The sequence below is a fragment of the Mus musculus genome, chromosome 10 (assembly GCF_000001635.26).
Source record: "Mus musculus strain C57BL/6J chromosome 10, GRCm38.p6 C57BL/6J".
In the NCBI taxonomy this organism is placed as follows: domain Eukaryota; kingdom Metazoa; phylum Chordata; class Mammalia; order Rodentia; family Muridae; genus Mus; species Mus musculus.
In genome coordinates, this window is record NC_000076.6 from 96,715,011 (window position 1) to 96,742,382 (window position 27,372).

Genomic DNA, 27,372 nt, shown 5'->3' on the forward strand with positions numbered 1-27,372 from the left:
GGCAAAAGGACAATATATAATCTGGAGAGACAATTTGAATCGCTTAGAAACAAAGCCAGCACCTCTACCAAACTACATTTTTGGGTGTTTGAGTTGAGCAACCAAGAAATAAGTACTTTTTAACTATTTTAAGCATTTTTCTTGGTCTTTCTGTATCTGGAAGACAATGAAGAACATCTCTATACCACTCTTGTTCCACACAAGCCTGCTTGTACCCTGCCCATCCTCCAGTCTTCCTAAATGTACTTTCCTCTGAGAGGTTTTCTAATGGCTTTCAGGTGAGGTTTGCTTGCATTGAGGATTTTTTTTTCTCCTCGTCATGATAATAGTGAACGATTATTTTTAACATCCCTCTCCTTGTGGGAATGTAAAAAAAAAATGTGGGGCCATATCTACCTAGTTCAGCTCTTTAAAACTAGGTTCTGCCATGAGCTTCACATGTTAACTCTTCAATAAATGTGGACTGAGTGCAAAGTGAATGAGCTGTAGAGCATATTGTAAATGACCGTTGTAGGCAGCGTGGGCCTGCCTTCCTGCCTTCCCTCCCTCCTTCCTTCCTTCTTTCTTTCCTTCCTCCTACCCTCCCTCTCTTTCTCTCTTTCTTTCTTTTTTGCTTCTTCCTTCTTTTCTTTCCTTCCTTCCTCCTGCTTGCTTGCTTGCTTTCTTTCTTTCTTTCTTTCTTTCTTTCTTTCTTTCTTTCTTTCTTTCTTTCTTTCTTTCTCTCTTTCTCTCTTTCTCTCTTTCTCTCCTTCTTTCCTTCCTCCCCTCCTTCCCTCCCTTCCTTCTTTCTTCTTCCTCCCACTTCTATTTTTGAGACAAGACTTTATGCATAGCTTGATCTCACACTGCTCACTATGTATCCAGTGCTGACTCTGACCTCCTGGTCCTCTTGTCTCCCCTTCCCTGAGGCTGCAGGGATACACATGCACCATCACGTCCAGCTGATGATGTAGTCTCTCAGGATGATTTTCAAAGGAGAGTTAACGGTCTCACAGATTGAACTACAGTCGTCTGTGTTTGGTTCATCTTGAGCAAAGTGTCCTGAAACTCCAGGGTGCAGCTATCCAGTCTCTGCCATGAAATCTCTGTTGAATGGGTTTGTGTGTGATGGCTAAGCATGTCAATATACTGCAGGCCCAGTCCTGGAAAAGAAACAAGCTCCTGAGTCCTTGGGATCCTGGCTTGGGGTAAGGCTCCCAACTTCTACCTGTACTGTCCTTATCTCTAAAGTGAGGATTATGATACTGTCTGCTTCATAAGTTTTTTTTGAGGATTAAATGATATGCTTTGTCTAATATATATATGTATATGATGTATATGTATACACACATATATTTACTTATATATATAGTTTAAATATAACATATATATTTTGTTTAAAGAAGTGCATTCATTCATTCATTCATTCATTCATTCATTGTGTGCTTGCTCAGCTGTGTGTGTGCCACAGCACAAATGTGAAAGTCATAACTTGCAGAGGTCTGTTCTTTCCTTCCAACACGGTGGGTCCCCACAACCAAATCAGGTAATCAGGCTTGGCAACAAGTGCCTTCCTCTGGTTGAGTCACTTCCCCGGTTGTCAAGGACATTACAGGGTAAGTATGTTACACAGTGAATGATGCTACGAGTGGCTCTTAAATGGTGCACCACATGTAACAGCCCTGCCTCAGTAACCTCACTTTTCTATCACACAGCAGATAGCAGAGACAGGACAGGTTGATGTCATGCAGCTATCAGCTTCTGCAGCACTGTTGGCTCTCTGTTTCTGAGCTTTTGAGATGAGGTTTCTCTTAACTCCATCTAGGCAGGTGGTTTCCAACCGCCCTAACGCTGTGACCCTCTACTGTAGTTCCTCATGTGGTGACCCCCAGCCTAAAATATTCCCACTGCTACTTCATGACCAGTTTTGCTACTATTATGAATTTTAATGTAAATATCTGATGCATGAGACGTTTGATATGTGACTCATGTGACAGCATCCTTGGACCCCAAAGGGGTAGCAGACCTACAGGTGAGAGCCATCATGGATCTAGAACTTTTTCTTACACCTGATTCAATGACATAGAAACTGAATTGACTGAATGCTAGGTTTTAAACATGATTCCTGCCTGATTCAGATTCTCTGTAATCCCGTGCTTGGAAATAGCTGTTGTTCTCCAAAGGGGAAAAAAAAAAAAGCATTTGAAGGAGTATTTATTTTGACTTTATTGTCGGTTGTTGGTTGGAATGTAAATAGCCCTGAACGTGCCACTCACTGGGCAAGGCCTTTGCTTTTCACAAGGGACAAAATAGCCTTGTTTTACTTTAATAACCTGCTTGTGGTTGGCTCAGTCATGGGATTCTTTAAACACAGCGGAGTACTGCTTTATCATTTGCATGTCAATGGGCAGACACTCCGGATAATACACAGGCTGCCACATCCCGAACTCGGGAAATGTGCAGTGTTAAAGTGGGAGCTGTATTCTCATGCATCCATTCACACACATCTTCCCAGCACGGGTGGCCCTGGCTGAGGCAGTTGGACTGCATATCTACTGGGTACATTCTATGTGGTCAGAAATGAAAGTCTGACTCCGTATGTGTGTGTTTGTGTGTGTGTGCACACGTAAGCATGTACCTGTATGTAAGTATGTATATATCTATGTATGTGTGCTGTGTGCACCTATGGACCTATGTGCAGGTATACACACCCATACATGCATATGTGGCCAGAGATTATTTGTTTGTTTGTTTGTTTGTTTATACTTTTTTCATCAGGGTCTCTCATTGATTCTGCAGCTCCTGACCTTTTGGCCACACTGGCCAAAAGCCCTTAGAATAAATAAATTCTCCTTGTCCCAGTCCTGGAGTTATAGGCATGTGCCCACCTTTTACATGGCTGCTGGGATCTGAAGTCAGCTTGGAAGCCTCTCCACATCTCTCTTTGGTAAGAGTAGGCTATGATGATTTACTCATGCCTTTCTGAAGTTGCACGAATTTCATGAAATAGAAGTTTTCAAAGTTAGCATTCTCTTCCTGGGGAACTTAGATTTTAAAAATTGGGGGGCAAGCGGCCCCCAACTTGTTGCTTCTGCTGTGCCTGCACCCCTGTCGCTGTCTTTTCCTAGTTTTGGAAACAGGCAGTCTATCTTGCAGACTTGGAAGTGAGTGGCTTGCAGTCCTTCACCGGGCACCCGTGGAAGAACACGCAGTTGAAGGAGGAGTTGTGAGGCTGTAGGCTGATGCCGAGTCACACAGGGAGCTAGCGTACTAATTTAGTGGTCGCCTTCTCCCCATCCCAAGCTCAGCACCGCTCCTGATGCCTCACTGGACCTTAACCTAGGTCCATGGAAGGGCACCTCCAGCTCAGAGCCATGGCTTACATGAGCACTTGACATTTCCAGCAGTGTGGTGAGAACGTGAACTTGAACCTCATTCACCAAGGTCCCAGGTGAAGGATGCACTGTGGAAAAAGCCATTTGGGGAAAATCCCACACCTTCCAGATTTTCCTCTTCATTGAAGACATACTCATCTTTAGAAAACCAGAACACACTTATTAAAGAGGATGGCAACCAGCAAGCTCAGTCTCCCTTGAAACTGTCCTAGAATCCACCTCAGAGTTAGTCATCTAACTCTTCTCTAAGTGTATAATGGGACACGGAATTTTTATTTTATTTTCTTTTCTGGGAGTGGAGCAGGTGAGAATTGTAGCTCAGGATAGCCTTCAACTCCCAATGTAACTAAGGATAGCCTTGAACTATCTTCCTGCCTTTACCACTGGGGTTACAGACAGGAGAAACTGTGGTTCCGAGTTCTGGAGTTCTGTCTCACCTGTCCGGGTGTGTGAGCTCTCCCGCAGACGAAGTGGGAGTCGCTAGTCTGCATTTTACCCTTTGCCTCCATTGGGTGTTGGGCTCGCAGGAAGCACTGATTGGCTAGTAGCACACTCCTTTAATCCCAGCGCTAGGGAGGCAGGAGGCAGAAGGAGGCAGGAGGAGGCAGGAGGAGGCAGGAGGAGGCAGGAGGAGGCAGGAGGAGGCAGGAGGAGGCAGGAGGAGGCAGGAGGAGGCAGGAGGAGGCAGGAGGAGGCAGGAGGAGGCAGGAGGAGGCAGGAGGAGGCAGGAGGAGGCAGAAGGAGGCAGAAGGAGGCAGAAGCAGGCAGATCTCTGAGTTTGAGTACAGCTGGGTTTATTCAGCAAGTTGCAGGACAGCCCGGGGCTATACAGAGAAACCCTGTATGAAAACAAACAAAATTTATTTTATGCTTTGTTCATGTATAATATGTAAACGTATACACGCGCGCGCGCGTGTGTGTGTGTGTGTGTGTGTGTGTGTGAGTGTGTGTTTGTGCACGCGTGCATGTGTATACTTGTACTTGAGTATGCAGGTACCCTCGGCAGGCAGAACAAGGTGTCAGATATCCTGGAGCTAGAGTTGTAGGAAGTTGCAAGAGCTGGATGTGCCCCTAATGACTGATCCACCCATTTCTCTAACTGTCATCATCATGGGTAATCCAGTTCAGCCCTGAACTTCCGATCTGCCTTAAGTCCTCAGTGATAGGGATACAGGCTTGCACCACTAGGCACATTTTATGCAGTGCTAGGACGGAACTCAGGGCAAGCATTCTACCATTTGAGCTTCGTTTCGAGCCCCAAGCTTTGGATTTCTGATTTTCATATTTTCCCAGGTTGGCCATATGGCATAGCTCTCTGGTAACTCCCAATGTAACTCTGAGGGCAGAACGCTACATACGACTCCCAGTCAGCTCTGTGATCACAAGGGAGGAGACAACGGTCTACAGTGTGCAGAGTTGCCAGTGTTGGCTAGATATTGGTAAATGACACACTATTTCACACTTTAATATAAAATAGGCTTTGTTTTAGATGACTGTGCCTAGCCATTGACTATTTATTACACGTTTTCTTAGCATGTTTCAAGTAAGTGAGGCTGAGCTATGAGGTTCAGCCAGTTAGATCTATTAAAAGTAATTTGATGTATAGTATCTTTGATTTTTTGAATCAGGGAATAAGCCTAGTGAAAGCCAATGAGCATCCATCTTATCTTTTTAAATCACTCCCAAATCAATAGCATCTAAGGCAGAAAGAAGTATCAATATAACACTGTTCAGTAAGTCATGCAATAAGACAGTAGGAGAACAGGGATTTGAACTCCTGAACTTGGCTGGTGAACACTAGTCAGCAGAGCCTGCACATGGGAGAGTCTTCCTCCTGGCCTCTGGAGAATTGCTGCCAAGGCCAGCATGAACTTCTTGGGTTTCTTCTGCCTCTGCAATACCTCAGGATCTTTCCAGACCCTGGTTCTCATATCCCAGTGCCCCTGTCCAGCCCTGGTTCCCACATTCCATTTCTTGAGAGCTGGCTGTGGCTCCCTGGCGGATGGCCAGTTGAGAGCTTACTTCACGATCGTGTGTAGCAGGAGTAAATGAGTTAATGTGGTCCAGATACTTACAGACTTTTGGCATCGGCTCTCACCAATATAATCACAGCTTATTATCCTTTGAGGCAACAATCATTCTTTCATTTGCTCCATAAACACGGAGTGACTGTGATGGCCTGGGTCCTGGGCTGGGCCTGCATTAGTATTTGTGACTGGAGCATTTTGGAAATGTGATGCCCCATTCATCCGAGTGAGTGTAATGGTGGCGTCCTGGCACCTTGGCAAGCAGGCTTTTTGGCCCTTCTCAGCTCTCATTAGTTCAATGGTCATTGACTACTTATCTGAACGGCTGGTCTGGCTGGCACCACCTTTGAAAAAAGTGACAGAATTTGATTCCATTGCAAAAGAACGAAAGAAAGGAAGAAAGAAAGTGAGAAAGAAAGGAAGGAAGGAAGAAAACAGCTTGTCTTTGGTGAGATGAACTTTTTTTTTAAGATCTAGAAAATGGCTTTCCTTTTTTCTTTTTCTTTCTTTCCAGACTGGAAAAAAAAAAAAAAAAGAAAAAGTAAAAAAACCTATGAAATAGGAGTTTAAGTGCTCTGGAATCCAGTTTCAAAAGAGAACCTTTCATGGCATCCCAAGACATTTTGTTTTTACCCAGTTAGTTTAGGTGATTCAGGTTTTCTTTGGTCTCCTTCTAGTCCCCGTGAGAAAGACTGCTTCTCTGAACAGGATAAACCCATGTGACACTGTGAGGTTTTGCTTTGACTTCTCAGTCTTGTGCCCCAGTCTCACATTGGGTAATTGTCATCTGCCAGCCTGTGGTCGACAGTCTTTCTGATTCTGAAGTGGCCATCGTATGGAGTTGTTAGTCCTTAGAAATCACAGAGCCACAATGGGCAGGGTCCTGAGATCTAGTGTGAAGACTCTGTCAGGCCAGATTTAGCTCTCCTTAATGAGGATCTGCCTGCACTCACTGTCTTTACCACAGCCCCAGGGGTGAATAATTTCCTTTATTTTTTCTATAAGGAGTGCGGGGTGGGGACGGGTATCAGCGGGAGCCTTCGGGTGTCTTAAGCAGTCAGAGGTCACATGTCCTGCTTGTGATTTGCTAGGTCAGCTGAGGCGGGCTTGTGATGCTTTTGTAGTTAGCTCTTCTGTGTCTTGAAAGAATGGATATGCAGACAAGGCTTCTGTGGGATGGGATGTGCTATTGGGTCGGATAAGGGAGGTGTGCCCTTGAGAGCTCCTCTAAAAGGAAAAAAAAAATTGGCTAGAAAGATAGTAGGAGGTCTTTGTGGTGAGATAGCATGGGTGGAGGGGGTATATTCCAGCTATTTCAGAAGTTTGCGGGTGACTGCTCAGGTGGCTTGTGGGGACAGTTTTTGTTTGTTTGTTTGTTTTTAAAACCAAGCCTGTGAAGCTGGGGATGTAGTTCAATAGGTAGAAAGCTTGCTTAGCTTAGCATGAATGAAGCCCTGGTTAGTATCCCTACTACGGCGTTAAACTGAGCGTGGTCCCGTGTGCCTTTAATGCTATTTAATTCCTATACTTAGGTGTTGGAGGAAGGAGAATCTGCACACACAGATTCATCTTCTATACATACCAGCCTGGATTACCAAAATGAAACAACGAGAAATTGGGAGAACATAGTGAGCAAGTGGGCTACACAACAAAAAGGTCAAATGCCCCGCGCTGTACTTCAGAACACGGATGGCCAGTCTCCCTTGTTAGTTCTGGTCTCGTGCTCAATTTGGGCCATAGTAAACACGGGAAGGCACACACAGCCAATCCTAGAAGGTGCAGAGGTTAGCACACTCTGGCTTTGTCTCTTCATGATCCAGATGGCACCAGATCTCCCAGAGCTGCCATGCTTTTAGAAATATTCCCAGAAATTATTACGAGTTTATGAAGGATGACAAAACCTCTTCAACTTCCGATGCAAACACATTTGCGACAGAAAATGGATTAACTTCTGATTCCTGTATGTTCAAACCCTAGTTCAGCTTTTTCATCCACCTGGGCATAACAGTGGGGCCGAGTTTTTCCTCCTCCTGATGTCCTTTGTTCCCTCCTTTCTATTTCCTTCACTTGTTTCAAACTACGGGCAAGAACCAGTCTCTTCATGCATGTGAATTTCCCACTGGCAGGATCCCAATGCTCAGATTCACTGTTTCCCCAATGAGACTCATTCTCTGCTCAGCGTGTGATAGAAGCGCCTGGTCCTGCTTTAGCCCTGCCTGGGCCTGTCCTAGCAGCTTGTACAAATGTAAACACAGGCACTACAACTGTGGCTCACTGTGGAGGGCGGGGCTAGGGGCCAGGGTCCAAGACACGCCCAGAAATGCTCTCCCTCCCTTCGGGTTGCTCCTCCCACAGCCTGCTTGTTTCCAGAGCTTTACAGTGGAGCCACAAAACAGGAGGGTTCTATGGGGGTAAAAATCCGCCTGTTCTGGGCTGTGGCAATTTGCAAGTCCGTGGTATTCGTCCCTTTAACAACTTCCTGCAATGACATTTCTGTCAGGATGATGGGCAAATATGTGGTCAAGGCTTTAAATGCCAGATCCACACAGTTCATTGTTTTTACTAGCTCGCCTCCAGGAGTGGACCTTGATACCCACAAGAAGAATTTAATTAATTAGGCTGTGCTATGTATCTGAGTGCTTTTCCACATTTCTCTATTGTCTCATTTGCAACAAAGGTGCAAATCGCGGCCTTTGACATTTCCGCTGGAAGGAGCTCTCTCAGAGAACTTCATGAAACCAACCTCACCACTCTGGAACCGTGCAAGGAAAACCAGTGTTTTAAAACCATGGTAGACTTGAACACGTACTTCCCTTGCATGACATGAAACACAGAGACAACATACTTACATGGTTCAGGCCAATGAGAACAAATTCCTATCTGTCAAAACCACACAGGCAAACAAGAAGAGCCAGCCCACAAGTTGTCTTTAGTGTGACCGGAGGAACAACAGTATTTTACTCTAGTCTGTATAGTAAAAGTTACTCTTAAAACTCAGTATCACCAGACACTATGGTTTGGACATTGCTGTCTCTGGTCCTTTAAAGAAGGCTAAGGAAAGGTTCTCCATTCTCTTTTAGAAAAGATGAGATAATATTGGATTGCATGGATATCTGCTTAGACACATAGCCACTTTCTGAAAAGAAGAGAAGAGAAGAAAAGAAAGAGGGTATCAGGTTATGTCTTCTTGTGGGAAGTGCTCGTGTCCCACTTTCTGTGGCTTCGGCTGGGCTCTAGTCCCAGGATGCTCTCTCCATATCCGGGCCTCTTGCTCATGCGCTCCCCAGTTCTTTCTTGTCCATAGTGAGAGACTCAGGGCTGGATCCATCCACAGGGAGCTTTGATGAGAGGCAGGTTTTACATCTTTGAGAATGTCTGCTAGGATTGTTTTGGAACCTGTTGAAGAATGAGGCGAAACAACAAAACAGAGCCACAAGGTAAAAGACGGGAGCCAGAACACACAGGGTGAGCATCCAGTCTTGAGACTACATTTAAAGTCCCAGATCCGCATGCGGCTAAATTCAACTTGTTTCTGGCGTTTGCGCCTAACCCGTAGCAGCCATTTCTTTGTCGCAGGCAGTTTTAGTTGGGTCTGTTTCATTTATAGCCGCTCAGTCTGATTACTAGCCCGGGTGATAGATAGAGCACCTTCTCATTTAAGTTTCACAAAACTCCTTTTACAGAACGGAAGCAGGTTAAGAAAGGGGCAGGCACATGCATGAAGGTCCTTCTAGGAAGAGCAGCAGATCTAGGTCTCAAACTCATTTATGCTTTATTCTAAAATTCCAGGCTCAGCCTACGGGAGTCAGCTAAGCCAGGCCGTTCAGTAACAGCCAGCAGCTTGCATAGCTTGAAGGGTAATTCATTAATTCTTCGAGTGTTTCTCGAAATGCGTTTTGATCTTATTTGCCTGGTCTCCTATCTCTTTTCAGACCAGTCCTCAATTCCCTACCCACGGACACTTTTTTTTTTTTTTTTAATTTTATCTATCAGGACCAATTTGTGCTGTCCAAATAGTCTTGGATATCTGGAGAGTAGCCACTGGAGAGTGGACTACTTTAGGGGGCGGGGTTGGGGGGGGGGAGGGCGCTACATTCTTAAAGAAAAGGACTCTGTTTTCAGGTTTCAACAGCAGTTGACAGACAGTTGCACTGCTGGTCCCAAATGGTTTATTACTAAGCATACTCAGTCTTAGGGGCGGAGTCCTCTCTGCCCCTTCTTCCCCAGCAGGCGCCTTCTCTCCTCTTTCTGGTCTACATTCTGAGTAGCAGGCATTTTAAACAGAAGTTTCCTCAGTAGCTTTTGCCTCCTCAGGATACCTGTCATCTACGGAGGAGGAAACTCCATCGTTAGTACCAATCGTTAGGCTGGGGACTCCACAGATCAGGCTTGGGGACAAGAGTGTGGTCTATAAACCCGATTGAAGAGGTTTTTATTTTCCATGATAAAGTGCAAACAAGGAGACATTAGCTTGACCCCGTTCCCTCCCTGGGTGTGTGCAAGTTTTATAGAGCACAGAGTTCTGTCTTGAAAATGGAAGAGAAGAAGGTAAACACTAGCCTGGGAACTGAGGTGCTGGCTCCAGCTGGGAGGTCAGCTGTGCACCCATGACACCCGAAAGCTGTGATGTGGTAGATAACAACCCCCCACTGCCTGCCACAGCTGAGCTCCTCCCAAGAAGGTGCAGCTCAGCTCCGTGAGACCCAGGAAATGGGTCACTCAGCCACCTTCTTTGTCCCTCTCAGCCTCTTGTTGAAATCCTTGGGGGATGTTTTTGAGAGAGTAAGACGTTCCTTGGAGTTTTGTGAATTGCAAAATGTTCAAAAACAGACAAAGGAAAAGTCACAAGCTTTTTGCATAGAAGGCAGCTGCTTTGTGGACCTGTGGGGTTAGGTAAAGAGATGAGGGGAGACTGGGGCCAGGTGTGCAAACAGTCCAGTCCTCAAAAGCAGTAAATGTAAGTGAAGTGACGGACCTCCCCAGATACTGAGATTTCTGAGAGCTGACTGTCCTCTTCAAAGGGCGAAGCTGAGCAGCCTGGGAATGGCTTTTAGGCTATACATTCATAAGCTTTTCAATGAGCTCTGTCGACAGTGTATCTCTTCCAAGGATATATACCCTTGATAAGGAGTAAAATCTTGCTCCCACTCTCAGGGAGCCAAATCTAATATTAGTTCCTTGTGTCTGAGATCTGGAATGGGTAGGGAGATTAAGAATGATTTCTGTAGGTCTCGTAAAACCAAAGCATTCACTTTTTTTTTTCTTCAATGAGTTGCAAAAGTCCCTCTATTTTGCTACCTAGGAGCCAGCACTCGCTGCTTTCTCAGAGGGCGTGAGTTTCAGTTCTAGCATCCTTACAACCAACCAGGCAGGTGACCTGTCCTCTCTCCAGAAGCATCTTTGGCTCTTAGGGTGTGTAGGCATGTCTCCAAGGCAGGTCAGTTCTCACCCATAGAGAGGGGTATGATATAGCAAGTGGAGAGTAGATTCTTAGGATAGAAATAAGTCTGGGTAGACGTGGTCCACACTGAGGCATCAGCACTAAGTCCTAGCAGATGCTTAAAAAAAAAAAAAAGATTCTGGAGATGTTTGTCGAAGTCTTGAAGACTGAGTTGTTCAAAGAAGAGAACTGCAAAGGCCACTGTAGACCCTTCATATTAAAAACAAAAACAAAATAACTGTCTGTTCAGGTACCCACCATATGTATATGGTAGTGTTCAAGATTCAAAGCTCTGTAAAAGCCCATAGTTTCTTTCAGAGATGAAACAGAAAAAAAAATGCAAATATAGATACTTAAACACACCACACATGCAGGTAGTGCATAGTCTCCTCTTTTTACCAGACAGGTCAATCCAATGCCTATTTACTCTGAGTCATTTAACTAACAATGATGTATGGGGCAAAGCCAATACTTTTCAGACATGGTGCCAGGCATGGAACAAATAATCAGAGCACATCGTTTGTCTTGGAGATGGTCTTGACTTCATAAACACACAAGGGAGGAAATGACCAGCTCTCTCCAGATAGAAGATGTGCCAGGAAATCTTCCCAGAGAAGGTGGAACCTGTGCAGGGGGCATAGAGGTGGTGGTGGTAGTCGTCATGAGATCGTCTTTGTAGAACAGGGCACTAGCTTGACCTAAGGCTCCTTCAGGCCTGCTGCATCTGCATAGTTTGTAATTCACTAGTGCCGACTGAAAGGGAGACGTGATGTGGTATGAATTCATGATCTGACAGCCTCCAAATCATGCATGATTTTAAATGTCTGTGCTTTGGGGATCGGGATGCACCTTAGCCTGTAGAGTGCTAGGATAGTATACACAAACTCTTGGGTTAGTTCTCCAGGACTGTATCCATCTGGCATGGGTACCTCTGAAATCCCAGCACTAGGAGGTTGAAGCAAGAGGGTTAGAAGTTCAAAGCCATCCTCAGCTGTGTAGTGAATCTGAGAGTACCCTGAGCTACCTGGGACCCTGTCTCAAAAGAAGGAGAGAAAAGAGAAAGAAATGTTTTACCTTTCATTTTGAGGAAAAGAACTTTACTCAGCCTGAAACCCCAAACTCATAAACACATAACAGCAGAGAACAGGGTTCTTGGAATTAAAGCACCGGGTGAGGGGGCAGACCGGGTTTTCGTGACGCACACACATGTAGAGCTTATGCTGTAGGAATCCACTTTACAAACAAATGATCCAGAATAATACAGAATAATAATACAGAATAATACAGAAACTAGCAATTTTGAGGGAAAGAAAGAAAGAAAGAAAAAGGAAAGAAAAAAGAAAAAAAGAAAAAAAAAAGAAAGCTCTTCTAGCTTCAGTTTTCAAACGCTTTCTTTTGAGAGCCCATTAGTCATAAAGGTGTTTCCATAGCAAATGTGTGTGGGATGCTCTCAGCATTGCTGGCAATGGTTCAAGGGAACCTCTATCATTACTCCCCCCCCCCCCCCCAGCAGTGTGGCTCATAAGTCCACAGCGCTATTCCACCTTTCCGGTAGGACAAGGTTTAAGGACCTGAAAAAAAGGCAAGGTGAAGACCTGGAGGAGGAGCACAAACCAAGTAACAAAGGGAAGATAAAAGTGGAAATAACAGCTCAGTGTGAATAATAGGAATGCAAATGGTGCTGCTAAAATAGGAAGGAACATTACTTTCCTAAAATGCAAAGCAAAGGAAAAATTGTAGTAACGAAGCGTTTTGCCTGGTGAGATTGTACACTGCGCACACCTCTCCAAAGTGTAGCCACCTACTCGAAGTTTCCCCAGCGTGAGGCTGGCAGGCTGTGAACTTGGTGACTCATTTTAAGAAGGTTTACTACAGAGTTCCAATCTTCTTTAAAAAATAAAAAATAAAAAAAATATCTTTCATGTTTCCTTCCAGTAGCTGCCCTGCTGATGGTCCAAAAATACTCACTGGAGCTAGGAAGAAAAACAAATAACTAGTAAGTGTATGCAAAGATGTCTGGGATTTATTGTTTGGTTAAAAAATATGATGGAAAAATGTATCTGGTTAAAAAATTATGGTGGAAAAAATATATCTGATATGCCAATCTGCATCTAAGAAAAGAAGTAATCAGAATATAAATGTTTTAAATAAAAATACTGTAGGGAAAGTTTATTTATGGGGATGTGAGGAAGTGGGGGAGAAGAGATAGAATTAGAAACCAGAGTCTGACTATAGTTTGTTTTCATTTTGAATTCAAATGCTGTGAATGTTTAATGTGATTATAAAAAAAATTAAGTGTAAAACAAAGTCGTCTTTAAGAAAATTGAAAGCTGAAAAGACTCAACGGGGACCAGATTCTCAAATTGGTGTCACGATCATAGCTAGGAGTTACTGCTCACAGCTAGGAGTTACTGTGATAACATAGTCTATAGAGACAACCTCAGGAAAGAAATATCCTTAACTGTTACGGGAATGTGAATTAGTATAACTGATATGAAAGGACAGCTTGAAGGGTCCTTACAAGACTACAAGGAGAAATAGCTTTTAGCCCAGCAATCTCCTGGCTGTCTTGTACCCAAAGGAAGGGAAATCAGCACATCAAATAAACCTAGCTCTCTTGTGTTTATTCCCCTGCCTTTCACAATAGCAAGATTCAGAGTCAACTTAGATGCCCATCACAGTGATAAAGATGTAGATACACATTGGTATATATGCTTCAGCCTTAAAAAGGACAAAATCCTGACACTTGTGGCCTTGTAAATGAGGTCAAATTATATATATAATTATGTTAAGCAAAAGAAACTTGACACAGAGGGACAAAAGTCACACTCCAAGGCAAGTTTGATTCACAGAATTTCATTCACTGAATTGATTCATAGAAAAAAAAAAAAACAAAACAAAGTAGAGTTGGTGTTATCAGAACAGGAAAAGCCCAGGATGATATTAATGGGAAAATTATAGCTGCATAGAAGGAGTAAGGGCTAGAGAGATGGCTCAGCGGTTAAGAGCACTGACTGCTCTTCCAGAGGTCCTGAGTTCAAATCCCAACAACCACATGGTGGCTCACAACCATCTGTAATGGAATCTGATGCCCTCTTCTGGGGTGTCTGAAGATAGAGATGGTGACTCACATAAAATAAATACATTTTTCAAAAAGGGAGTAGGTACAGTTGTTCTGTTGTCCTGTATGGGTCCAATAGACCACAATGATTTACTGTATATTCTGAAAAATCTAGAAGAAAAAAAATTTAATTAATTTTAGGTCAGCACCCTCATGTATATGTACCCCAACACTCTACTCTCAGGCACTCTTCTCCCATTCCAGCTGGTTTTCTTTTAGAAGAGAGAGTTTTGAATGTGCTCTTCACAAGAAAATGGAAATGGTGGGGGGTGAGAGTTTTGTCACTTATTCTGAGTTGTTCATACAATGCACCATAAAAATGTTTAGCAAAACATAATTGTCGTAATAGGAAAAGCATTAAGGAGATCTTTAGGCCTCTACACCCCTTCCATCTTTTCTTCTTTCCTTCTTGCATCTCCCTCCCTCTGTCTCACACTCTTTCTGACTGCTGGCATGCTATGGGGGTAAAACAGATGAACTAGGATTTTTGGCATAGAAGATTTAAGACCAAAGTCAAATCCTGCAGTCTGCGGGTTTGCAGTATGCTAGTCATTACCAAGTGTCACTGAGACAGATCTTAATCTAGAAAAATATTGATTCCCTAGACCTTCCCACAAAGGGGATTTTTGAAATCACAACAGGCAGCTGAGAGGAGAAGCCATAGCGTTTGTTCATTTCCAAGGGTCAGAACTCAGCGTCGACTAGAGTCTTTACCGTGTTCCCCACTCAAAGGGACTAGAGTTGCTTGTCGGGGGTGGGGTGGGGTGGGGTGGGGGTTGAGGGTGGGGGACTGTTCACAGACATGGAGGCTGGAGTTATGTAGCAGGAACTTAGAATCATTGATCATAGCAAGGGTAGAGAGGCGATGAACAACATGTGGGTTATATCTATAACTGAGCTGACTAGGTAGACTGGACATTCCATATGCGGTAATGTAATAACGGTGAGGAGCTGACGCATGTCAAACACATTTACATCGATAGGTGTTAACACAGACACACAGACACACACACAGACATACACACACACACACACACAGAGAGAGAGAGAGAGAGAGAGAGAGAGAGAGAGAGAGAGAGAGAAACTAACACAACCCTTCTAAACTGGACTGTTGGGGATCTTTAGGTGCTGTCAGGGAAGCAACTCCCAAGTGTAGAATCTAGAAATGAAGTGGGAAAGACTCCATGCGAATTCCCTTTCCTACGCAGGTCACTATAGGCAAACCAGATAGCAAGTGTCTTCCTCAAAAAACAAAGTGAATTTAGATGATTAGGGGATCAAGAACCTATTAGGGGACTGCATAGTTATCAGAACTTTGTCTTACTGTTTATTGTCTTTAGTGATGACAAGAAATCATGGATCTATTTAAAAGGAAACTCTTCTTCTCTTTCACAAATGTGTATATGCGTGTGTGCATGTGTACTTACACATCTCTTTAGGTATTTGTATAATGATACAAAGTCCTTGTTTAACTTCAGTATAATCTAGTTATGTGGAGGGTGAGGATCTAGATAAGGATGGAAATAAAACAGAACTAACTTGGGACTTCAAATTACTGAGGCTTATAAATGGTGTTTATGTTATTCTGTGTGTGTGTGTGTGTGTGTGTGTGTGTGTGTGCATTTTTGAAAAATTCCACTTAGAAATGTTTTTGAATCATCCAATCAATGGTTCTGTTCTTTTCTGGGCCCTGTAATCTAACAGTCCTGTTTCCCACTGCCCTTGTGTGGTCACATGAGAAGCTCTGGAAACATGCTTAGAAACAAACAAGCCTGCTACTGTGGTGGGCAGTGTTTCTCTAGAACTCTTCAAAAGTTTTTGTCCTGGATAAACACTGGACAGAGGGAGAGATGAATTCTTTACAGTGTTCGAGCCCCGAGCTGGTAGTGTCTTGGCAGGCGTGAGCTTTTGGACATCTGATGTCTGGAGCATTAGAAGAGCTTTGCGCCTGTTGCTCCCCTCTTCTAGCAGGAAGAATTGTCAGAAACAGCATCTCATTCATGGCGTGCTGGGGTCTCCTGACTGATTACACCCTCACTGTAGGAAGACTGACTGCTAGGGATTTAGCAATTAGCTCGTGACTAAACTTTATTCCGCAAGCATTTGAAATTTCTTTATCAACCAAACTCAGTTTCAAAAAATTGCACGGAGTTACTCCAAAAATATTTCTGGTTATTCTTAAGTTTTTTTTTCTTTCTTTTTGTGTAATCTTTCATTTGCAATACATTTTTATATGACTTCATTGGTATTTCCCCACCATTGTTTAAATCTTAAATGAAACAACTATTTGTGCCTTTGGCCTCTTGAATTTAGTCTTTCTTCCTTCTGACATCTTTTCAATTTCTTTATAATTTTCTTCTAATTTTCATGTGTTTGTGGTTTGGGGGTTGTTCAGTGTGTGTGTCTCTGTGTGTGTGTCTGTGTGTGACTGTGTGTGTGTGGTTGTGAATGTATGTGTCTGTGTGTGGGTGTCTGTATGTGTGTGTATCTATGTGTATGTTTGTGCATGTGTCTATGTATTTGTGTGTTTGTGTCTATGTGTGTCTGTGTGTGTATCTATGTGTGTGTGTCTGTGTCTTTGTGTATGTCCCTGTGTTTTTGTTTGTCTGTGCCTATGTGTCTGTGTCTTTGTCTCTGTATGTGTCTATGAATGTGTGTCTTTTTATATGTGTCTTGTATGTGTGTCTGTGTATATGTGTGTCTGTGTGAGTCTGTGTGTGTCTGTGTGTTTCTGTGTGTCTGTGTGTATGGGTGTCTGTGTGTCTATTCATCCAACTCTAGGGACCCTTTTGTTCCTTCTTCCCCAGAACTCGGGTAAAGATCCCAACTGTTTATATGGGTGCTGGAAATCAGAACTTGGGTCGTTATTCTCTCTCTCTCTCTCTCTCTCTCTCTCTCTCTCTCTCTCTCTCTCTCTCTCTCATCTCTTACTGACTGAGGCATCTCCTTAGTCTCTCCTCTAACTCTCATGTGATTTCAAGCTTGTGTTTCTTTTAAAAAGGTTTCTCTTCCTGCAGAAAGAATTCCTTCTTATATTTTGCTAGTTTCGTTTTTATAAAGCATCTAACATCTGATTCTTGTTTCATGGATACTTACTGCTACCGAATGTTGTTCTCTAAGTGCACTGCTCCTGTCTTTTCTTCTTGCAGCGCTAGAGATGGAACCTGATGCCTTTTGCATGTTAGGCAATCACTTTACCACCCAAAGGGTTTTCTTCTGCTGTCAGTTTCCTCTGCATTTTGCTTTTCCTTTCTATGTTGGAAGCTTCCTTTAAATATCTGCTGACCCATGGGATTCTCTAAATAGCTGACTGAATATTGTATGGAGACGCTAAAAGAAAAATTATTTTGATGCAGGGTCTTACTTTATAGCATGGGTCTAGCCTCAGACTTGCTGAGATCGTCTGGCCTCAATCTCCTGAGTGTGAGGCGAGGTCTTACTGAGCTCTTGGTTTTCTAGGGAGTAAGTATTTACTGGAGGCTTCTAAGGGTGGTATTACAAACGCACACCCATTTGCTATGACTTAGTTATTACAAACGCACACCCATTTGCTATGACTTAGGCATAACTGAGTCAGAGGAGGTAATCCAGAACCTCAAAATGCATGAATGATAATGGATTCACGTAACAGCAGCGCACCTACTGGCCATACTCAGCTCTCTTGGTTCTCATGGATGATGATAACACTATCTCAGAGAGGACCTCTCCATCTCTGCTATTGGATGAAATGGATTAAGAATCCTGTTGCTACCTAGGGTGGTGGCACACGACAACGCCAGTATATAGAGTCAAAGGCAAGTGGATTTCTGTGATTTTAAGACCAGATCAGTAGACAAAGCTCGTTTCAGGGCAGTGTTACAGGGAAACCCTAGCTTGGGGGCAGGGCAGAGCAGGGCAGTGCAGGGAAAGAAATCCTCCTGAAATAGTTGAAGGGATTCACAAATCTTGGAATGGAGATTTCATTTGATGTATCCACTGTGCACAGAACTTTTCAAATTTCATGTTGCAGACCTCTCCTTTCCTGTGTCTTTAGGCAATCACCAAGCTCCAGGCAGAGAGAGGATTTTCAGGGTCTGGTACTATCGCACTCAGACTTCATGCCTGTGTATATGTTTAATTTCCCTTTAATTCTTTTAGTAGCATCATAAAAGGAAACAAAATAAACAGTGAGTTTAATCTATTCTGTTTTAACTGGAAGTTTTACTTTTAACCTCGTAAGGTTTTGGAACATAATTAGCTTTGACTGCAGAGTTTATCAGCATTTATAGGTTTCTCAAAAGCAAAATGAAGGGCACATTCATTTTCTTATGCTTCGCCAACTACAAATTTGGGATCATTTGAAATTTTAATTCCAAATTATAATAAAATAATAACTTTAGACTCCGCATCAGTGATTTAAAATGATTTAAACTGAAGTGTGCCTTTATTTATTTTTTTTCTTATATGGAATATTTTCTTCTCTTGGCTTCTCACTTTTATTGGGACATGCATTTCAGTGCATGTTGACTCAGATTTTAAGATCTTGTCTGCCGTGACAATGGGGATGAGACAGAGACCGTGCTAGGAGTAGGCCTGAATTCCAGATGGTCTTATGGGTACCACTTGGAGTCTTTGATGGACCATGAGTATTTGCTCTGAGCCACGGTTTATTGCTGTAGTTTCTGGGCTAACTGTTCTTTTTCTCACTTACCTCAGTGCACAGAGGGACCGTTTGGTAGACCAGCATACTCACGCTAAACGCACTGTGCCAATTAGTCCTAGAAAGAATTTGTCCTTGACCTTCCTGCCTGAAGCTCCACTCCCCATCCATCCACTCCAAGCTGCTTGCCTCTGTGTCTCTCTGTCTGTGCAGCTTCCTGTGTTTCACAAATCCCTCTTTCCAGGAAGTTTCACGACTGTTTTTTTTTTTTTTTTTTTCAACATCTCTATTGTTAACACCATTCCTTCTAATTTCCAATACTGTTTTGAATTTGTGTATTTATTTGATTGCATCAGAGTAATTGGGATAGGTAAAGATGTTTGTTCAGTCTGCCTTTTGCTCCCTTCTGAACAGAGACAGACAGACAGACAGACAGACAGACAGACAGACACACACACACACACACTCATAATATCATTACTTACCAATTTGTCTAGAATTGTCTCTTGTTGCAAAGGATATTATATTTTGGTATGTTTTGGGTCTTCCCCTGGCCCTCTACCTTCCTATCTCTATCCCTCTCTTCCTTTTTTGAGGCAAGGTTTGGAAGTCAGGATGCAGACTTGCAACCTCCTTCCTCAGCCTTTTGAGTGCTAGATGCACATTGTACCCTCTCACACTCAGCTTTATAATTCTCCTTAGGGAAGCAGATATTTTCCCACATTTTTAATTGACAGCCCCACCAGTTTCTGGAATACCCTTACTCAATTTCTCGACATTTAATCAGTACAAAGATGAACTAATATTGTATTAAGAAGTTCTATGATCCAAGTCAGCCATCAATGGGAGGAGAGGCCCTTGGCCTTATGAAGATTATAAGCCCCAGTATAGAGGAACGCCAGGGCCAGGAAGCAGGAGTGGTTGGGTTGGGGAGCAGGGGGAGAGGTGAGGGGATAGGGGATAGTTGGAGAGGAAACTAGGAAAGGGGATAGCATTTGAAATGTAAATGAAGAAAATATCTAAAAAAAAAAAAAAGAAGAAGTTCTATGATGAAATTTGTAATGTAGCCTAAGTTGGCTCCTGCCTTCTCTTCCTGAGTGTTAGGATCACAGGCACGTATCACTCTATACCTGGCCAAACATTATGTTTTCTATCAAATTCACTATTTTAAGGAGGGTTCCTCCATTCATTTGATTTGATTTGTGAGTCAGGGATTTCTTGCTGTGTAGTTCCGGCCAATTTCAAACTCTTGATCCTCCTGCCTCAGCTTTCTGAATTCTGAGATTGCAAGTGTGTGCTATTGGACATGGCTATTCCTGAGTCCTTTAAGGTAAACTGTTTTTATCTGTCGGTGAGAACTACTGCTTTTTATCATGGACTCCTCCATTTGAAATTATAATGTAAGGTCTAAGAACTTCACTTGGTCTATAAAATGTTCTTTCCATTCGTTTGTGCATTAAGGATAAGGTTAGAGTTACCATCCCTGCACAGTATAAAGTAAAATGCACACTTTTTCTTTAAGGCAATGCAGTGTTCGTAGACTGGAGACTTGGCTACTTACTTTGCCCAAACTCGCCTCCAAGTTTCCAGTTCCAATTTCATTGCTTGTGCAGGAGAAGTGGGCAATATTTTGCCAAAGAGAAAGATCGCACCACGTTAATATTTCTGACAGCTTGCAGTCTGTTCATGGGGAGGATGCTTCTTCCGGCTTCTCAAGATCTGTCGGATCCTGCGTTGTCAGTGAAGCTGTTGCTGCCTTGCTCAACAGCGGCGATTCATGTGCACACAGGTGTGATTTGTGCGTATCTTTATATTTGACTTGGAGTATCCTCTGCTGTGCGCATTATTGCCAGGTCAGGTCTCTCTGTCCCTGGGACATGTATTGGCTCTTTTTTGGTTCTGAATATAAACAAATATGGAGCAATAAAATGGTCCAGGATGTTTTGCCCTTGAAGGGAATGTACTAGACACTTCTTGCCAAACTTTTCATGTTTTTTTTTTTGTTGTTGTTGTTGTTTGTTTTTTTGTTTTTTGTTTTTGTTTTTTTGTTTTGTTTTTGTGAGAAAATTTTAGGTGCAGAAGAGGAAAAGATTGGTTATATTCCCACAGTTGATTAGCTCCAATGCAGAGCAGTGTAAAGGGTGTGTGTCACGGGTGGGAGGAGAAGACCTTAAAGATATTCTTGTCACTGCTTCGAGTCAGGTGATTCAGGCCGAGACAATGCCAAACCCCCGAGATCTAAATATGTTCTTGGCTCCAGAAGACAAATAATATACACCAGATTTCTGCTTTACTTTGGGAGGAATATATACTTAAATTTCTTTCTTTTTTTTTTTTTTTTCTAGTTGTCCATTTTTTTTCTCCATCCACTGAAGGTGAACATATGCTCTGTGAGTGTCTGGAGAAAAGCATGCTCCTGAGGTAAGCCCTGGGTGACTGAAGTACAACAAGAGTTTCAATGGCACCTTGGAAAACTGACTCTTGCCAAAGTCTAAGTATAATAATACACTATTTACTTTTGAGTCCTTGAAAGAGTTCCGGGCTGTCCATCTCACACTTTTTGTTTAAATGCTGAACTGCTTCCTGTATAAAAGCAAACAGTCTCTAGTGCAAGCAAATCGTCTTGAGTAATCTGACAGGGATTTTTCTGAGAGATTCTTTTTATTTTTTTTTATTTTTTGGGGGGTCAGGGTTGAATAACAAAGAACGGACTTTGTTTCTGTTTATTTTTAATTTTCTGCCATATAGTGCAGCCATGGGAGCTGCATATAGCAATGTGGCTCATAATGGTGTGTCTGTCAAACACGGCCTGTGTCTGTGATGGAGCCCTGTACACTGCACTGCTTAGTGATGACATCTCTGTCATGATCCATTCAGTCCATGAGACTCATGTGACAAGATTTCCTAACAACAGAGTTTTCAGAATGTAGCTCTAGGTATCAAGCTCTGTATTGGTACAGTTATCATGTATAGTTATTAGTACAGAATACACTTATCATAAATATATTCCCCTTCTCTCAATACACACACACACACACACACACACACACACACACACAGCTGAGGATTTAGCACAGTGGCAGCATTTCCTGATATGCATGAGACCATGGATTTAACACCTATCGAAACAAGAACTTTCCCACCTTTTAGGAACTTTTGCATTCTTAAGAATATAGACCAGCCAGTGCTCATTGCAACACGTTTCAGAGGAAGTATTGATCCGGGAAACATAAGTCCCCCTTCCAGCTTTCCTGTGAGCATTAGTGTGATGCCGTGCAAACCATCTGTCTCTCTTTCCTCTTCTAAAAAGGAAAGAATAAGGCTTCATTACAAAACCCCTTCCCAGGCCTGAAGTTTCACAGCTCTTTCCAATAAAACCAGTGTTTCTACTTCACTGATCCTTACAGCATCATGGTTAGTAGCCATCTGTCTCCATCGGAATGAGCTACGACATTGTGTTCTTCTCTGAAATCAATGTGTGTGAGGGTAGCTTGTCTGAAGGATCTTGTAGTTATCAAGATCTAGGGTTTTTTTTTTTTCCTTCATTAACATATCAAGTTCTATCGTTTTTTGGGAACTATTGGCAACCTTTTGGGTTCCTATAGCCAAAATTTAAATTATGCTTCTTTACCAAAAGCAGGGTACCATCTATACATATTCCAGGAGGAAATTTTTAGTTTCCATCCATCCATTTATTTCTTTCATTATTTCATTTCAAGGAGACTTGTCAAGGATCATTCCTTTCTGTCACAGTTTAGTCCCGAACTTTAGCACGCAGACTTTCATCCCCCTATGTGTTTAGCGAAGGAAGAAATTGAGAGGAATTGGCTGGTCAGGATGCTTGTACATCAGAGGCCAGATACAATCTTATGATCACCCAAGTCATTTCCATAAAGAAAATCTGGGGCTCACAAGTCTCCCTGAGTTCTTTGGCTTGTGGTGCAGATAGGGGAAAAAAAACCCAACCAAACCTATTTTTAGATATTGGATTTCCCTTTACAGAGGAGAATGAACGAGGCATTGATCTGGCAGGATCATCTTCAGAAAGCAGAGTTACTTACATCGCAGTTACATGTAGCAAAGGCTCCTTATAAGCCAGGTCAAGTGTCTACCCGGTCCTTCTGCCTCTTCTCTGCAAACCTCCATGACTCTGTAATTAACAATCCTCCACCTCAATGTTGGAGATTACTTACCAGGTGTTTTGGCTTCTCCCACACCACAAGGTCAGTGCCCCACTCCCCAGAGGTCAGAATCAGGGAGAGTTGAGAATCCAGATAAAACTAGTAAGATATTGGATCTGCCCACTGAAAGTCACTGTGTGGGAAGGGAGAGTGTGGACAGAGCTTCAGTCCCTCCAGGTTCTGATGTATCAAGTCCGAGAGAGGTGGCAGCTTCGTTGTGTCTGAGATTTTGATACTGCCTAAAAACCGAGGGTACCTTTTAACAGGTGAAGTTGGGTACTTTAGGGAAAGCTATGTAATACTTGCTTCAAGAATTTCACAATGATTAAGGGGGAGGAAGAAACAATAATCTCAACCCTTCTTCTTTGTTAACTTCCTCCTGCCTTCTGTTCCCTCCCTCTAAGCCTTCTTAATTTTTTTTTCTAGTCCTTTCCGGAAGTTGCTTTGGCTTTAGAGTTGGTTATTATTTAGACTCTCTTCGTCATTTCCTTCCAGATTATTTTAGCGTTTCTGAGGCTCCACTTCTTATCCTATTAACAGGCAGATAAAAATAATTGCATCCCATATTTGCAATAAATCTTAATATGGTAACATCAGACACTATCATATATTAAATATGTGCATTTTCGAAGGCAAACAGGAGGTGACACATTTGAGAAGGGCTCTTACCTCTATACCTCTTGCTAATGGGTCCCACTCTCATGTAGCCACTACATAGGTACTTCTTGTGAACCTGGAACCTATCAGGCATTGTGCATGTTACTTGGGGAAAAATTGAAGGGCAAAGAACCTGATATCATGGCATGTTTTGAGCCAGTCACAGATTGGTAGAGGTTATGGTAAGTAAGCACCATCACCATCCAGTGTGGCAAACCCTTTTCACAGAAGACAGAGTATTTGAGGAAGGGGACCTAACTCTAATTTGGAGTAGGCTAAATTAGGATGGAGTGCTGCCTAGAGGCCACGTCAAACTCACCCACGCTGAGAACCGAGGGCCAATTAGCGGGGATTAAAGTATGGTGTGCACCCATCATGGATGTTCTGGTTCTGAGATGATGAGCTGTGACATAGAAGAAAAACGAAGGCAACTCATCCTCAATATGAAGAGGTGAATGGTGAGCATCTAGGCTGGTGTTGAGCTAGGCTGGGGCTGGGCCCATTTACCACAGGCTGCCTAATCTCAGGACCTGTTTTAGGGATCAATGAAATCTCTGTCTCTTGATTTGGGAACAAAAGCTGGGCTATGCTGCAGACCCCCTTGGTTTCTGATAGGAGTGGGAAGATGGTTTAGGTGGCTCAGCCCTGATCCTGTGTAATCTCTTGAGATGTATTTTTGGTTTTAAAAAAAGAAAGGCTTATCTCACTCGTCATAGGGAAGGCCATTCTTGGTCAGCTGGCCGTCTCTATCACTCCTAAACTAATCTGAGGGGTGTCGGGTTATAGAGCACAGGGACTTTTTATCAAAGTTCTTTTTTTCTGGCCAGCACATTCACTGTGGAAAGCCCTTTCTGCCTGCCCTGAAGTTAGACCTCCTATCAAGGCTCAACTCTCAAACCACTGGTCTCTGGGAATCACAATGCCTTCTGAAAACCCAAGCAAGCCAAATTTTGCGACATGACAACCGAATCACCATCTCATCATTTTTGGGAATGGTGAGAGAAATGATGTACAGATCAATACTTTAGGCAGAAGACTGATTTATTTATTGACTTACAAATAGTTTATATTTGTGCTGGTCCTGCTGCTAGGAGCATCCCGGCAGTAGAGGTGCAGAGATAGGATGGCAGAGAGGTGGTTCATAACAATTCCTTTACATTTTCTTTGCTTTTATGCAGGCAGGCAGTTTGGTGCTAGGGAGCCCTCCATAGGGTCACAATCAAGCCTTATTTACTTATCACTTACATTTAAATTCTGCAAGAGGAAAGGAGCTGCTATTAATTAGGATATAGGAATATCACACTTCAGCTGGGAATCTTAGGAAATATTCCTTTCATATGGCTGTCCTAATCAGGACTTTCCTATTGGTCAGAAGACAATTCGCTAGTTGGCAGTGTTTGATCTTAAGGACAGAATATAGGGCCAACATATTTCAAGATTTTTAAAATTGACTTTCTTTCTTTCATGTTTCCCGAAGCAATTTCTCAGACATTCTTCATTTATGAGATCCTCGTGTGTCTCAGGTCAGTGTTAGCCATCATAGCCACAAGGCAAAGGAAGACAGTGGTGAAAACAAGATTGCTTGCAAAGAAAGCCCACAGAGGTACCTGTGGCTCCGCATCACCCTTTACTGTTCAGGGGTTCCTGTGGTCCCATGACATCCCTTACTAACTAGAAGGTAGAGGCAGAAACATCTCACCATCCTCAGAGCATCTGCCCATGGACGATCTAACATATATTTTCCAGCTTTGACAAAGCAAGGTACCATAGGCAGGATCCATTACTCTTGATATTATTGTTTGTCCAGAGAGGTGACAGAGAAGATGGCATCTCACATTCAACCACCACAAAAGAAGCTAGGCAGGCATTTATTTAATGTATAAGCTGTTTCTTTTAAAACAAAGTTATTGGTAAAATAATAAGAAAACATGAGTTGTGTTTTTTTAAAAACTATCATTGTTATAGATACAATATTTTTTCTATTGCAAAGTAAGTTGCTTATGGGTGAATTTAGTGAACATGAACTACTTTAATTTTGCATTCCTTCATCAGCATTGTAAAAATAAAAACTACCTTATTTATTTTATTTTGATACAGGTTGACCTGTAACTTATGACAGCCCTTCTGCCTCAGACTATGTAGCCTGTGTAGTCTGGAATTATAGTGTGAACCACAATGCCCAGGTAAAATCTACCACTTTAACACTTTATCTGTATTAAAACAGTCCAGGATGATTTTTGCCTCTCAATGGGATGTGTGGAAGTATATAGATACGATGTCACCACAGCTGGCATGAGGGCCTTTCAGACACAAGTGTAGAATAATGCCTCCAAATTATCATTTTCTGTCCCCACATATCAATAGTACTGAAGGTGAGAAGCTGCATTACAGCACATTAATCATTAATTAATTAGTTAACCCAATAGTTATTGACTGAGAAACGACTTTGTGCTACACATTGCAGTATTTAGGAGGCAGTAGTGTATATAAAGGGATAAAAATTCTATTTCATTTCTGCTTTGCATTCAAGGTAGGAGTAACCGGCAACAAAAAACTAAACTGCTGAACATTCCAGGTTTTGTGTATCCAGGGGATATCAACAAGGAAGCATAAGAACAAGGTTTCACTTCCCTTATCAGGGAGCGCCCATTTCTCATTGCTAACTGCCTCTGAGAGGATTGGAATGCTTGGACAAGGGGGCAGTTTACTCTTTGACACAATATTCCATGCAAAATGGGAGCCTGATCTTATGTCTGCACAGCCCATCCCCATCTTGTCGTTTCTATTTGTCAGGACCGTCTTCCACCTGTGTTCCTACTCTATGGAACTAGCTTGGGAAGTTTTTCCTATTCCGAAACTCTTCTTCATTCTTCTCCTCTTCCTCTTCTTCCTTCTCCTCTCCCTCTTCCTCTTCCTCCTCCTCTTCCTCCTCTTCTCCCTCCTCCTCTTCTTCACCCTCCTCTACCTTTTCCTCCTCTTCTCTCTTCCTCCTTTTCCTCTTCTTCCTCCTCCTTTTCCTTTTTTTCTTCCTCTACTTTCTCTTCTCCCTCCTTTTCTCCCTCCTCCTCCTTCTCCTTCTTCTTGACTGGATACATAGAGGTTCTACAACTCTGTGGAATATAGTATGAGGTACACACACACACACACACACACACACACACACACACACCTTTGGTACTGATCCAACACTTGTGTAACATTTGAACCTCTAGATTTCTTGGGAAAGTTACATCTCACAGAGAAAACCACCTCCTACATCCAGCTGGGCCCTGCCTCTCTTTGGGCAAGGCAAGGGACACTCAAGTGCAAGGTTCCTGTCACCAGGAAAGCAGCTAGGTGGGATAGAGTTTTTATTGTTTTCTTATTTTATAATTCCTTCACTTTTTCAGTTCCATATTTTAATCATTCTGACGCTAATTTGACTGCTCAACTTTATGTAATTTTTCTGCACTGCCATTCTATCAACCCAAATACTATCTCATTCTAACTCACAACAATGCGCAACGTATTTCATGTTCTTTGCAGGGAGGACATAAAAAATAAACTCTGAAATAAACTTGTACTATTGAGGATTATTATCAAACATTTTACTTAGGTATCCCAAAATGTTGCTCCCTTTAAAAGAAAAGGTCACCCATCCCTCCCTATTTATCTTTCAAATCTAAAGCTCTGCTTAAGAATTTATGCTTTTCTCCAATTTCTCCTTAAATTAAAATAAAATTGCAATACCTACATTTCGATTTTTTTTTCCTCTCAAGTGGAAGTTTTACAGGAGAAGAAGAGTCAGGAGAGAAAGTTTTCAATCAGTTCCTTTGATCTTGATACAAATCCTCCCTTAATTACCAGCAGCAGTTACTGTCACAACCGGAAAAACAGAGATGAGCCACAAGAAGAAGCTAGGGGGAAAAAAAAAAAAAGGACGAATGCCGATCA

General features: G+C 42.6%; 1 long non-coding RNA gene across 1 annotated transcript; it reads left to right on the forward strand.

The window, feature by feature from the left end:
- The first annotated feature begins 752 nt into the window (after positions 1 to 752).
- Positions 753 to 12,914, forward strand: Gm33897. Its single transcript, XR_871979.1, has 3 exons — positions 753 to 1,187; positions 2,779 to 2,926; positions 12,777 to 12,914. It is a non-coding gene; the product is annotated as a predicted gene, 33897 (long non-coding RNA).
- Positions 12,915 to 27,372: the final 14,458 nt, after the last annotated feature.